Genomic DNA, 12,303 nt, shown 5'->3' on the forward strand with positions numbered 1-12,303 from the left:
TCAGATATATAATCAAATTAGTAAGCATAAATTACAGATGTCACCCTAATATAGAGCAGACAAACATTTGACACATGGAATGTGCTGACTTTTTATACTTTTAACAGACACTAGTGTTGACAGTCTTCACAACAATACCACAAGATTTGCAAGCTATAAATTCAAAGGAATGTGGCATCTGATGAGCCTAAATATATCTTGGTCATTTTGATGGCCTAACATTTGTAACAGAAATTTACCATGATATTCTCATTCCTCTAGTTTAGTTTAGAGCTATGGCATGGAAGCATGGCCTTCGGCCCATCGAGTCCACGCTGACCATCGATCACCCGTTCACACTATGTACTTCTGTGTTATCCCATTTTCTCATCCACCACCTATACACTAGGGGAAATATACAGAGGCCAATTAACCTATAAACCCACATGTCTTTGGCATATAAGAGGAAACCGGAGCAGCCGGAGGAAATCCACCGGGAGAATATATAAACTCCATATAGACAGGAGCCAAGGTCAGTATCAAACAAACTTGGGTCTCTGATGCTGTGAGGCAGCAATTCGACCAGCTGCGCCAATTATTGCAATTGACTCATTCAGCTTTCTTCCTGCAGAACAGTTTAATCAATATGATATGTTGAATGGGACACAAAGTGCTGGAGTAACTCAGCGGGCCAGGCAGCATCTATGGAGAAAAAGGATGGGTGACGTCTGCAGTCTGAAGAAGGATCCTGGCCCGAAATGTCACCCATCCTTTTTTCTCCAGAGAACCTGCTTGACTCGCTGAGTTACTTCAGCACTTTGTGTTCATCTTTGGTATAAACCAGCATCTGCAGTTTTCTTTGATTCTACTGACATGTTGAATTGTTTCTATGCTGTGACAATATGATTGATATTTAGATCATCTTGATTTAAGTAAATAAAGCCAGAAGAGTTGTGGAAAATTACCTGCTGCTGTCTTGTGTATGCCCAGATTTTAGCTGCTAATTCCTTTCCTGTTTCTCTCTCATTTAGAACAAGGCAATGTCTCACAACATGGGGCATTCTCAGTGTACAGACAGGACTGATGCATCTGTGATAGGCAGATTGGTGAAGTCAAGGTTAAGTAGGATTTACATTCATTTGGGAGTTCCTCCTATCTATTTGCCGCAGGCCCAATTTGGAAGCTGTGTCTCTTAGGATTTAAACAACACAGTCAGAATGTCATGATGGTGTTATCAGACCTTTCTAGGTGATGAATATTGAAGCTTCATCAATTTATATGTCCTAGTTGCCCTCGGTGCTTTTTCTACGTGATGTTTAATGTGGAGGACAAGGTAAAACAGAAAGGCCTCATTTCTCTGAGCTGAGTGCTTAATATACAGGAGGCATAGATCTGAGTTATTTTTTAAATAGAATTAGAAGGGAGTTTTGAACCTGATTGAAGTTGGAGACTGGGGAGGAAGTGGGTTGAAGTCTGGAACAGCATATTTTTGGCAGCAAAGAAAGACTATGAAGATAAATAAAGATAGCTATCAGAAATCACCCACGCGTTGAATTTGGTTACAACAAAGACACACCAAATCCAGTTACTTATGCAAAATTCGAAAGAAATAGTGCCAAATCTGAAGAGAGCTGTTCAACTGAGGATGTCTGACACAATTTTCTTACTTTCCTGCAATGCCCCAAACAACCATCCTAGCAGAACAGATTTACCCAAGTTCGTGTTGCAAGACGGAGAGTGTATCTGCAATTATCCTTTGTAGAGAAGCAGAGAGCTGCAGATGCTGGTTTATACCAAAGATAGACAATGTGCTAGAGTAACTCAGCAGGTCAGGCAGCATCTCCAGCGAAAAGGGATAGGTGACATTTCGGTTTAGGATCCTTCTTCAGATTGAAAGTGGGGGACAGGGGAAAGGACTGGAGGTGAGAAAAGGCCAAGACAAATCAGTGTCAGCAACAAATGACCTCAGCTGGTTCCCTGGTCGGCCAATTGTTGGCTAGGGAAGGTGTGATCTCAAGAGGGATACAGTTTTGCATACTGTGGAAAACGACTAGGGTGGAGGAAGGGGACAAGGAGGGAGGGAGGGAAGGCAGGAGGGGGACCAACATTTGGCCGAACGGGGAAATACCCTACCTGGAGGTCATCTGTTGCTGGCGGTCATTTTTCCTGGTCTTTTCTTGTCTCCAGTTTTCCCCTCCCCCCCCACCCCCCTGCCTCTATTTTCAGTCCGAAGAAGGGTCCCGACCCGAAACGTCAATTTTCTCCAGAGATGCTGCCTGATCTGCTGAGTTACTCCAGCACTTTGTGTCTATCTTTATTCTATGCATGTTTCATAACATAAAGTCCTGCTGATGGCTGCTCCTACCTACCATTCCTTTATCACCCCTGGCACACTTCATATGATGCAGATTACATCATGACACTAGGCCTTTATGTTCATTCTCAGCCAGCCAAAAGCACTTATTTCTTTCAGCATGGCAAGGTGACCTCGCTTTTGTAACATCCACACTAAAATGTTGGCAGCAAAGAAAGACTGAAGATAAATAAAGGATGATTTGAGAGGCAGGGCATTCAGAGGGGAAAAAGTAAAAAGGTTCAAACTAGACAACAGCCGCATTAGATTGTCATGATAGCTCTGAATCAGATCAGTTACTGAGGCTGCTTTGTTACATTTTATTCTTTAGATGCTATTGTTGGTAAGAAATATACGGCGAGAATGCCTCTTTAAAAGAGACCAATGAATCCCATGGGAAGATAAAAGTAGCAGAATGGTATGTACAGGTATGAGAAAAGTGAGCTTGTCATATAATTGAAATCTAATCTATATCAAAAAAAATCACGGAAGGCAAAGATATAACATCTTCAATACCAGTGCTGTGTGTACTGCTCCTGGCCCCAATAAAAGTTTAGGGGCCAGAAATTCCAAATGATGAATTTTGCATAATACATCAACCATTTACAATTCAAGACTATTTCTTCACTGACTTCAAACCACAAGATGTGTTGAAATAAAAATTGCAAGTGTGCTATAGCAAGATCTTAACCAATAAATGCATTAACTTTATTAACTTGAATTCTTACATTTTAGGGAGCACGGTTTATTATTTTTCTGATTAAAAAAAAGTATTTTATTTTATTCCTTTTTTTCTAGATTTTTGTTAGTCACTCAGGTATTTAAATGTAGCCTGTGAATGTAATCAGAAGTATTTTGAAGAGGTTGGCGCCATCTATTGAATGTACTTTTTAATGCAATGTATCTGTCAAAGCAGATTAGAATCCACATTACCCCAAACAGATTAATTCTCTTCAGGAGCCATTAAACTCTTCATAATTTCTTTCCATTTGGCTGCTATTCCTAAAAATGATAGGTAAGGTTAGGCATGAAGGTCATAGTCAAAGCACTCTCTTACACTCAGTAGAAAATGCTCTATTTCATTAGGACAGATGCAGACATTCCTGAAACCGCCTCTCTTGGTAGACTGTCAATTCTTTTTACAGATAGCGGCACAATGGATGGTTCCTCGTGGACTCCCCCTGCCGGCCTTCTACCCTCTCCAGGCCTTTTTATTTGCAACTGCTGATGCGACAGAAACTGTCTTGAGGGTGCAAAGTGCTGGAGTCGCTCAGCGCATCAGACAGCATCTCTGGAGAATATGGATAGGCGATGTTTCGGGTCGGGATCTGTCTTCAGACCGATGCAATGGTCCAAAGCATGGCAGTTAATACATGGACACAGGCAAGAGAGAAGGGGAGTTTTGATAGCCAGAGATTAAAGCAGAAGGTGTGAGACAGATGGATTAAAGAGTTACAAGTTATGAAGCCAGAGAAAGGAATGTAAGGGGAGGGGATAAATAGGTGTGAGTCCAGGTAGGACACAGGAGAGTGGAGGGGAGGGGGGGGGAAAGCAGGGGTATGGGGAAGAAAGTGGAGAAGGAAGGGGAGGGGGGGAGTTAGAGGTTACCTAAGATTGGGGAACTTGGAGAAACAACATCTTGACTTCTCCCCTCTCCTCACCCACTCCAATCTCACCCCATCTGAATGCAATACCCTCCGCGTACTCAGCAACAATCCTAACATCGTTATTAAACCTGCTGAATTGACACATTTAGAACAACATAGGAGTTACAGCAGCCAAATAACAACAGTGTCTCGTCTAATTTGTGCAGACTTGCTGTGTAAAAAATATTTTCTGTACGGCAATTACTATATTTGACTGAAAGAAGCTTAGAGATGACTTGTAGATGTTTAAAAAACCCTCTTATCTATTCCTTTCCCACCACCCAGAAGCTGGCTGATCACTTTGCAGGACTTCTGTTACCTTTGCATACTTTGACCCTGAAGATCCAGTTGTCTGCCATTTAATTTTCTACACCACTCTTCCTCACACTTCTGTGTCCTTGACCTCCAAAGAAGCCCAATGTAAGCTTGAAGGAAAGCATCTCTCATCTTCGACCTGGGCAAGTTGCAACTCTAGGGACTTTATACGGAATTCAACAAATTTTAGATAACCAGTTTGTGCCTGAACTGACTAATTATGACACAAAGTCATTAACTTGTAACATTAGAAAATACACAAAGTGCTGGAGTAACTCAGAGGGCCAGGTGGCATCGCTGGAGGACATGGATAGGCGACGTTTTGGGTCAGGACCCTTCTTCAGACTCTCCCCACAAATGTTAAAAGATATGCTAAAAAGACGCATACTCTTTTATTTCAGATTTCCAACAACTGCTGTTCCAGTCCCAGCATGAGTATTCACCATCTCCCCTTAAGTCAGCAATAAGAGCATTTCTGTTCTCTACACAAATCCTGGTCTCCTCTGTCACTCCATCCCACCCTCCCTCTGTGACTTTAAACATCCTTATTTACTCTTTTTTCAGTTCTGATGAAAGGTCCTCAGGATTGAAATATTATGGTGCTCTCCTCTCCATAGATGTTGCCTGACCTGCCTCGTACCCCTAGCATTTTCTGTTTTATTTTAATTTCTCGCCTTTGCAGCATTTTTGCTTTTCCATTCCCTCCACAGATGACTTGCTGAGCTCCTCCAGCACTTTAATTTTTGCTAAGATTCCAGCATCTGCTGTTTCTTGTGTCTCTATAAAACAATCTTGTGTGGCCTTTTGACATTCAACAGCTCAGTTTGCAACTATTTTATTACAATTTCCTTTAAAATTTAGTCATAGAGTCGTATAGCACAGAAACAAGCACTTCGGACCAATTTGCCCCAACAGACCAAGATGCCCTATCCAAGCTAGTCCAATTTATCTGCATTTGGCCCATATTCCTTTAACCCTTTCCCATCCATGTTCCTGCCTAAGTGTCTTTTAATGCTGTCATAGAACCTACTTCAACTACCTCCTTTTCTTGCTCTTCCGCTTTCTCCATTCACCCAATCCAAATTATTTTCAACCAGTAGCCAATCTACAACCCACACACATCCTACTCCACAAGACATGCTCTGAAGCCAGCAGAGAATACTTCCAGGCTTTACTTTGTTAGGCTGTTGATCAACCACGGATGAGTTGAAGAGTCAATATCTTCTCTATTTGAGAAGATAGGGAAAGGTCTACAGACTAGGGCTTTATTCCTTAGAGCGCAGGAAGCTTAGGGGCGATCTTATACAGGAATAAAATCATGAAGGGAATAGATAGGGTGAATTTGCAGTATTTTACCTAGGGTAGGGGAATGAAGAACCAGAGGACATAGGTTTAAGGTGAGAAGGAAAGATTTAATTGGAAGCTGAGGGGCATTTTTTTCTCTCAGAGGTGGCCGGTAAGTGGATTGAGCTGTTGGAGGAGGCAGCTGAACAAGGATTTAAACTTCATTTAAAGGACATTTGGACAGATACGAATATAGAAAAGGTTTAGCGGGATATGGGCCAACTGTGGACACCTCTTTTAGATCACCCCTCAGCCTGCAGCGGTCCAAGGAATAAAATCCTAACCTGTCCAACCTCTCAGGCGCTCAAAACCTCGCAACATGTAGGTAAATATTCTCTGGACTCTTTCCAGCTTAATTACATAAGCTTCACTCATCTGAACTTATCTGGGTTCTATCAGCGGCCTAAGGGAGGAGACATTGGAAGTATCCTCTACTGACTTCAGAGCATGTCTTGTGGAGCAACATGTGTGTGGGTTATCGGTTGGCCATTGGTTGAGAAGAATTTGTATTTGGGATTGTTTGAATGGAGAGAGGGGGTAGTGGGGCCGAGAAAGGGTAAGATGGAGAAAGGTAATAAGAAGGAGGTAGTTGATGCAAGTAAGATAACAGCATTTAAAAGACACTCGGACAGGTACGTGATTATTAAAGATGTAATAGCAGTGCATTTGGAAAGCAGTGACAGGACCAGTCAAAGTCAGCATGGATGTATGAAGGGGAAGTCATGCTTGACTAATCTTCTGGAATTTTTTGAGGATGTAACAAATAGAATGGATAAGGGAGAGCCAGTGGATGTGGTGTATCTGGACTTTCAAAAAGTTTTTGACAAGGTCCCACACAAGAGACTAGTGTGCAAACTTAAAGCACATGGTATTGGGGGTAGGGTATTGACATGGATAGAGAACTGGTTGGCAGACAGGAAGCAAAGATTAGGAATTAACGGGTCCTTTTCAGAATGGCAGGCAATGACTAGTGGGGTGCCGCAAGGCTCAGTGCTGGGATCCCAGTTGTTTACAATATATATTAACGATTTAAACGAGGGAATTAAATGTAACATCTCCAAGTTTGCAGATGACACAAAGCTGGGTGGCAGTGTGAGCTGCGACGAGGATGCTATGAGGCTGCAGGGTGACTTGGATAGGTTGGGTGAGTGGGCAGATGCATGGCAGATGCAGTATAATGTGAATAAATGGGAGGTTATCCACTTTGGTGGCAAGAATAGGAAGGCAGATTATTATCTGAATGGTGTCAGATTAGGAAAAGGGGAGGTGCAATGAGAACTGGGAGTCCTTGTACATCAGTCACTGAAAGTGTACATGCAGGTAAAGCAGGCAGTGAAGAAAGCTAATGGCATGTTGGCCTTCATTGCGAGAGGATTTGAGTTCAGGAGCAAGGAGGCCCTACTGCAGTTGTAGAAGGCCCTGGTGAGACTGCACCTGGAGAATTGTGTGCTGTTTTGGTCTTCTAATTTGAAGAAGGACATTCGTGCTATTCATGGAGTGCAGCGTAGGCTCACCAGGTTAATTCCCGGGATGGCGGGGCTGACATTTGATGAAAGAATAGATCAACTGGGCTTGTATTCACTGGAATTTAGGATGAGAGGGGATCATAGAAACATATAAATTTCTTAAATGATTGGACAGGATCGATGCAGGAAAAATGTTCCTGATGTTGGGAGAGTTCAGAACCAGGGGTCACAGTTTAAGAATAAGGGGTAGGCTATTTAGGACTGAGATGAGGAAAAAAAATTCACCTAGAGTTGTGAATAGACAATAGACAATAGGTGCAGGAGTAGGCCATTCGGCCCTTCGAGCCAGTACCGCCATTCACCGTGATCATGGCTGATCATGCACAATCAGTACCCCGTTCTTGCCTTCTCCCCATATCCCCTGACTTCGCTATCATTAAGAGCTCTATCTAACTCTCTCTTGAAAGCATCCAGAGAATTGGCCTCCACTGCCTTCTGAGGCAGAGAATTCCACAGCTTCACAACTCTCTGAGTGAAAAAGTTCTTCCTCATCTCTGTTCTAAATGGCCTATCCCTTATTCTTAACTTGTGGCCCCTGGTTCGGGACTCCCCCAACATCAGGAACATGTTTCCTGCCTCTAGCGTGTCCAATCCCTTAATAATCTTATATGTTTCAATGATCCCCTCTCATCCTAAATTCCAGTGTATACAAACCCAGTCGCTCCAGTCTTTCAACATAAGACAGTCTCGCCATTCCGGGAATTAACCTCGTGAACCTAGGCTGCGGAATTCTCTGCCATAGAAGGCAATGGAGACCAATTCACTGGATGTTTACAAGAGAGAGTTAGATTTAGCTCTTAGAGCTAAAGGAATTAAGAGATATTGGGAAAAAGCAGGAACGGGGTACTGATTTTAGATGATCAGCCATGATCATATTGAATGGCGGTGCTGGCTCGAAGGGTCGAATGGCCTACTCCTGCACCTATTTTCTATGTTTCTATATTTCTATGAATAGAACGGTTTGGAGAGATATGAGCCAAACACAGGCTGGTGGAACTGCCTTAGAAGGAGACATCATGGTCAGCATGGACGAGTTGGGCCGAAGGTCTTGCTTCCGTTCCGTACAACTTTACAACTTGGACATTTGGTTTTCCAAAGTAAAAATGTTGGAGTAAAGTCAAGAATTACTTTACGAAGGTTCAGAATGAGATCAGGAACGCATTTCAAAAACACACTTGGGGTTTTTTTTGCCAGGTTATAAGGAAAGATTCCCATACATCAGACTTTAGAGATTTATTCTTGTCAAATCCCATTGCAAAGTCAAGATGGTCTACGGTACCATCAGTTGAAAGTTGACATTGCGAATGAGAATGAGGTGCCCTTCCTATGACGTTTATATGAATCGGGAGTCTCTGAGTGAGGGAAAGGGTGGGGAAACGTCCCGCATTTCTAACGCCTCGTGCTGGAGCACCGGGCTACCATACACGGGGAGGGGAGGGGAGGGGATGGGGTACCTGAGCTGCAGCTGCTGAGATCGGGTGTCGCCTCCACCTCGCCGCCTCCGCCAACGACTTCGCCCCAATGTTTCCACCGGCCGCTGCTCGAAACGTCGCCATGGTAACGGCCTCAAACCGTCGCCCCGGCGACCAGAATGCGCCGCCGCGCACGTGATCGCGCGCCCCCCCACCAACCCTCGCGAGAGGAACCTGACAGGTGAGGCAGGGACCAATGGAGCAACAGGTTGTCTTGTACCTGCCTTCCAGCGGTTGACTCTTTCTCACACTTGCCTTCCAGTGTTTTGACTTCTCACACTTGCCTTCCACTGTTTTGACTTTCTCACATTTGTCTTCCAGTGTTTGACTCTTTCTCACACTTGCCTTCCAGTGTTTGACTCTTTCTCACACTTACCTTCCAATGTTTTGACTTTCTCGCACGCCTTCCAGTGTTTGACTTTCTCACACTTGCCTTCCAGTGGCTGACTCTTTCTCACACTTGTCTTCCAGGGTTTGACCCTTTCTCACACTTGCCTTCCAGTGCTTGACTCTTTCTCACACTTGTCTGTCACATTTTTATTCATCTGCAACAATTTTTCTGGAAAGCTTGCAGTGCTGTTTGCTTTTCAGTTTGATTACTGGACTTTTCTGTCCAGTGTACAAGCATCAAGAAATCATCACGTTGCAGCTTTATAAGACTTTAGTTAAGCTACATTTGGAGCATTGCATGCAGTTCTGGTTGTCCTGATAAAAGGCACTGATGTGGAGACTTTGGAAAGGGTGCAGAGGAGGTTTATCAGGATATTGTCTGGATTGGATGATATTAATTATAAAGAAAGTTTAGTCAAACTTGGATTGGTTTTTCTGGAGCTTGAGGCTGAGGGGAGACCTGATAGATGTATACAAAATTATGAGAGGCATATATACAGAAGGATAGACATTGAGAACCTTTCCTCCATGATGGAAATGTCTAAGACTAGAGGGCATAGTTTTAAGGTGAGGGGGGAAACATTTAAAGGCGATGTGCAGGGCAAATAATTTACACAGAGAATGGTGCGTGCCTGAAAAATGCTGACAGGGGTGGTGGTGGAGGCATATGCGAAGGAGGCATTTAAGAGGCTATTAAGTATGCATGTGAAGGGAATGGAGGGATATAGATTAGAGTTTAGTTTATTGTCATGTACAATGAAAGCTTTTACAAGTATGTGGAAGCCGAGGAGAGTTTATCAGACATCATGTTTGGCACGGACATTATAGACAATAGACAATATGTGCAGGAGGTGGCCATTCGGCCCTTCGAGCCAGCACCGCCATTCAATGTGATCATGGCTGATCATTCTCAATCAGTACCCCGTTCCTGCCTTCTCCCCATACCCCCTGACTCCGCTATCCTTAAGAGCTCTATCCAGCTCTCTCTTGAATGCATTCAGAGAATTGGCCTCCACTGCCTTCTGAGGCAGAGAATTCCACAGATTCACAACTCTCTGACTGAAAAAGTTTTTCCTCATCTCAGTTCTAAATGGCCTACCCCTTATTCTTAAAGTGTGGCCCCTGGTTCTGGACTCCCCCAACATTGGGAACATGTGTCCTGCCTCTAACGTGTCCAACCCCTTAATAATCTTATACGTTTCGATAAGATCACCTCTCATCCTTCTAAATTCTAGTGTATACAAGCCTAGTCGCTCCAGTCTTTCAACATATGACAGTCCCGCCATTCCGGGAATTAACCTAGTAAACCTACGCTGCACGCCCTCAATAGCAAGAATATCCTTCCTCAAATTTGGAAACCAAAACTGCGACATTGTCGGCTGAAGGGCACAACAGTAAGGTGGGCCTAAAATTGATGCACTATCATGTACCGTTTTGGCTGTAGTTCAGGAACAAACAAACAAAGGGGAGTTTTAATATATAGATGTTTCCTGGATTCTTATTGTCCCTAAACCAGGAAAGCCCTCATTTGTTTTCTGGCAAGGAAAAATATATTTTGCTAATTAGGACAGCCTGTCAATTCTTCTGATAACTCTTCAATTAAAAAAAAATCTCTTTGGTGTATGTTAACATATTTTTTTTAAACATGGTGAAAAAATGCCATATCTAAAATATTAAGCCATCTCTCACCTTCACATACTGACCATGACTTGTACTGGGTGTACACAACATTTTATTTATTTAGGTGAAGTGACCAAGATTAGATGGATTCAATAAAGCTTTCAATTAGACAAATGTTTAGGTTCATGATCACTGCATAATTCTCCCATGCAGGAAAATGCTTTTGTTTGTCTTTTATCTTAGATTGATGAAGAATGGATTTAGATAAGATTTGCCATTTTCTTCACTAATCTGTGCAAAAAATGTGGCTAATTGGGTATTGTTTCAATTTCTCATAGAGCAAAACAAATAGCGCAATCATTCACTCTCTCATCTGTTCTTTATTCTTGAAAGGTTAGTGGCATGAAGGAAATTAGCATCAATTCTGGGTTCATGGTCTCTCCCGGTACCTGGTTAATATTTACTTACTGATAAACCAGTGGTTTCAAAAGGACTAATTGAAAATCTTGGTGATTTCTAAAACAAAACTGTACAGTCATAGGCGTTTGAACTCATACATTTGAGCTTCTTTGGTTTAACTTCAACATAAGGAGAGTAAAATCTCCGGGGCGGCATAGTGGCGCAGCAGAAGAGTTGTTGCCTTATAGTGCCAGAGATAAGGGTTCGTTCCTAACTACGGGTGCTGTCTGTACGGAGTTTGTACATTCTCCCTGTGACGGGTGGATTTTCTCCGGGTGCTCTGGTTTCCTCCTACAATCCAAAGATTTGTAGGTTAATTGACTTCAGTAAAATTGTAAATTGTCCCTAGTGTGTGGAATAGTGCTAGTGTGCAGGTTGAACTCTGGCTGGCGTGGACTGGGTGGGCCGAATGGCCGGTTTCTGCACTCTAACTCTAAATCAGGAAAGTAAAATCTTAATGTGCGAGATTACTCCAATATCCTAGTACATTGAATGCACAGCGTCTGTTACCCCGAGTAGGGGAATCAGAGTAAGGGTGAGAGGTGAAATATTTAGAACATTGAATAGTACAGCACAGTAATGGGCCCTTGAGGTGTTTGTGCCGAACTGGATGCCAAGTTAAACTGATCTCTTCTGCTGGCACATGATCCATATCGATCTATTCCCTGCACCTCCATGTGCCATCAAAAAACATCTTAAACACTACAATGGTATCTGCCTCCACCACCACCCCTGGCAATACATTCCAGACTCCTACCACTCTATGTAAAAGAAAACTTGCCCTGCACATCTCCATTAATCCTTTCCCCCTCTCACCTTAAAGTTATCCCCACGAGTGTTGGACATTTCCAACCTGGAGAAAGGTTCCAGCTGTTTACCCTATCTATGCCTCTCATAATTTTATATACTAAAATGTAATCGGAACCTCAGGGGCAACTTTTTCAGGATATAAGAAACGAGCTGCCAGAGGAGGTAGTTAAGGCAGATACCATGACAACATTTAAAAAACATTTGGATGGGTACATGGATAGGAAAGATTTAGAGGGATATGGGCCAAATGCGGGTAGGTGGGACTAGTGAAGATGGGCCATCTTCATTGGCATGTGCACGTTGGGCCGACGAGCCTGTTTCTGAGTTGTGTGCCTCTATGGCATTGATTCAGGAGAGAGAATGCTATTGCTTCTTGTGTAGGAAGGAAC

General features: G+C 43.0%; 1 protein-coding gene across 3 annotated transcripts in view; it reads right to left on the reverse strand.

Moving 5' to 3' along the window:
• The window catches only part of c8h7orf57 (chromosome 8 C7orf57 homolog), a 55,135-nt gene extending 46,376 nt beyond the window's left edge, over nt 1-8,759 (reverse strand). For all 3 annotated transcript variants that reach the window (XM_078404512.1, XM_078404510.1, XM_078404509.1), the window contains exon 1: nt 8,618-8,759. The gene's annotated coding sequence lies outside the window, so the exon portion shown is untranslated. The remainder of the gene's footprint in view (nt 1-8,617) is intronic.
• Nucleotides 8,760-12,303: the final 3,544 nt, after the last annotated feature.

This window comes from Rhinoraja longicauda, chromosome 8 (genome assembly GCF_053455715.1).
Source record: "Rhinoraja longicauda isolate Sanriku21f chromosome 8, sRhiLon1.1, whole genome shotgun sequence".
Taxonomy (NCBI): domain Eukaryota; kingdom Metazoa; phylum Chordata; class Chondrichthyes; order Rajiformes; family Arhynchobatidae; genus Rhinoraja; species Rhinoraja longicauda.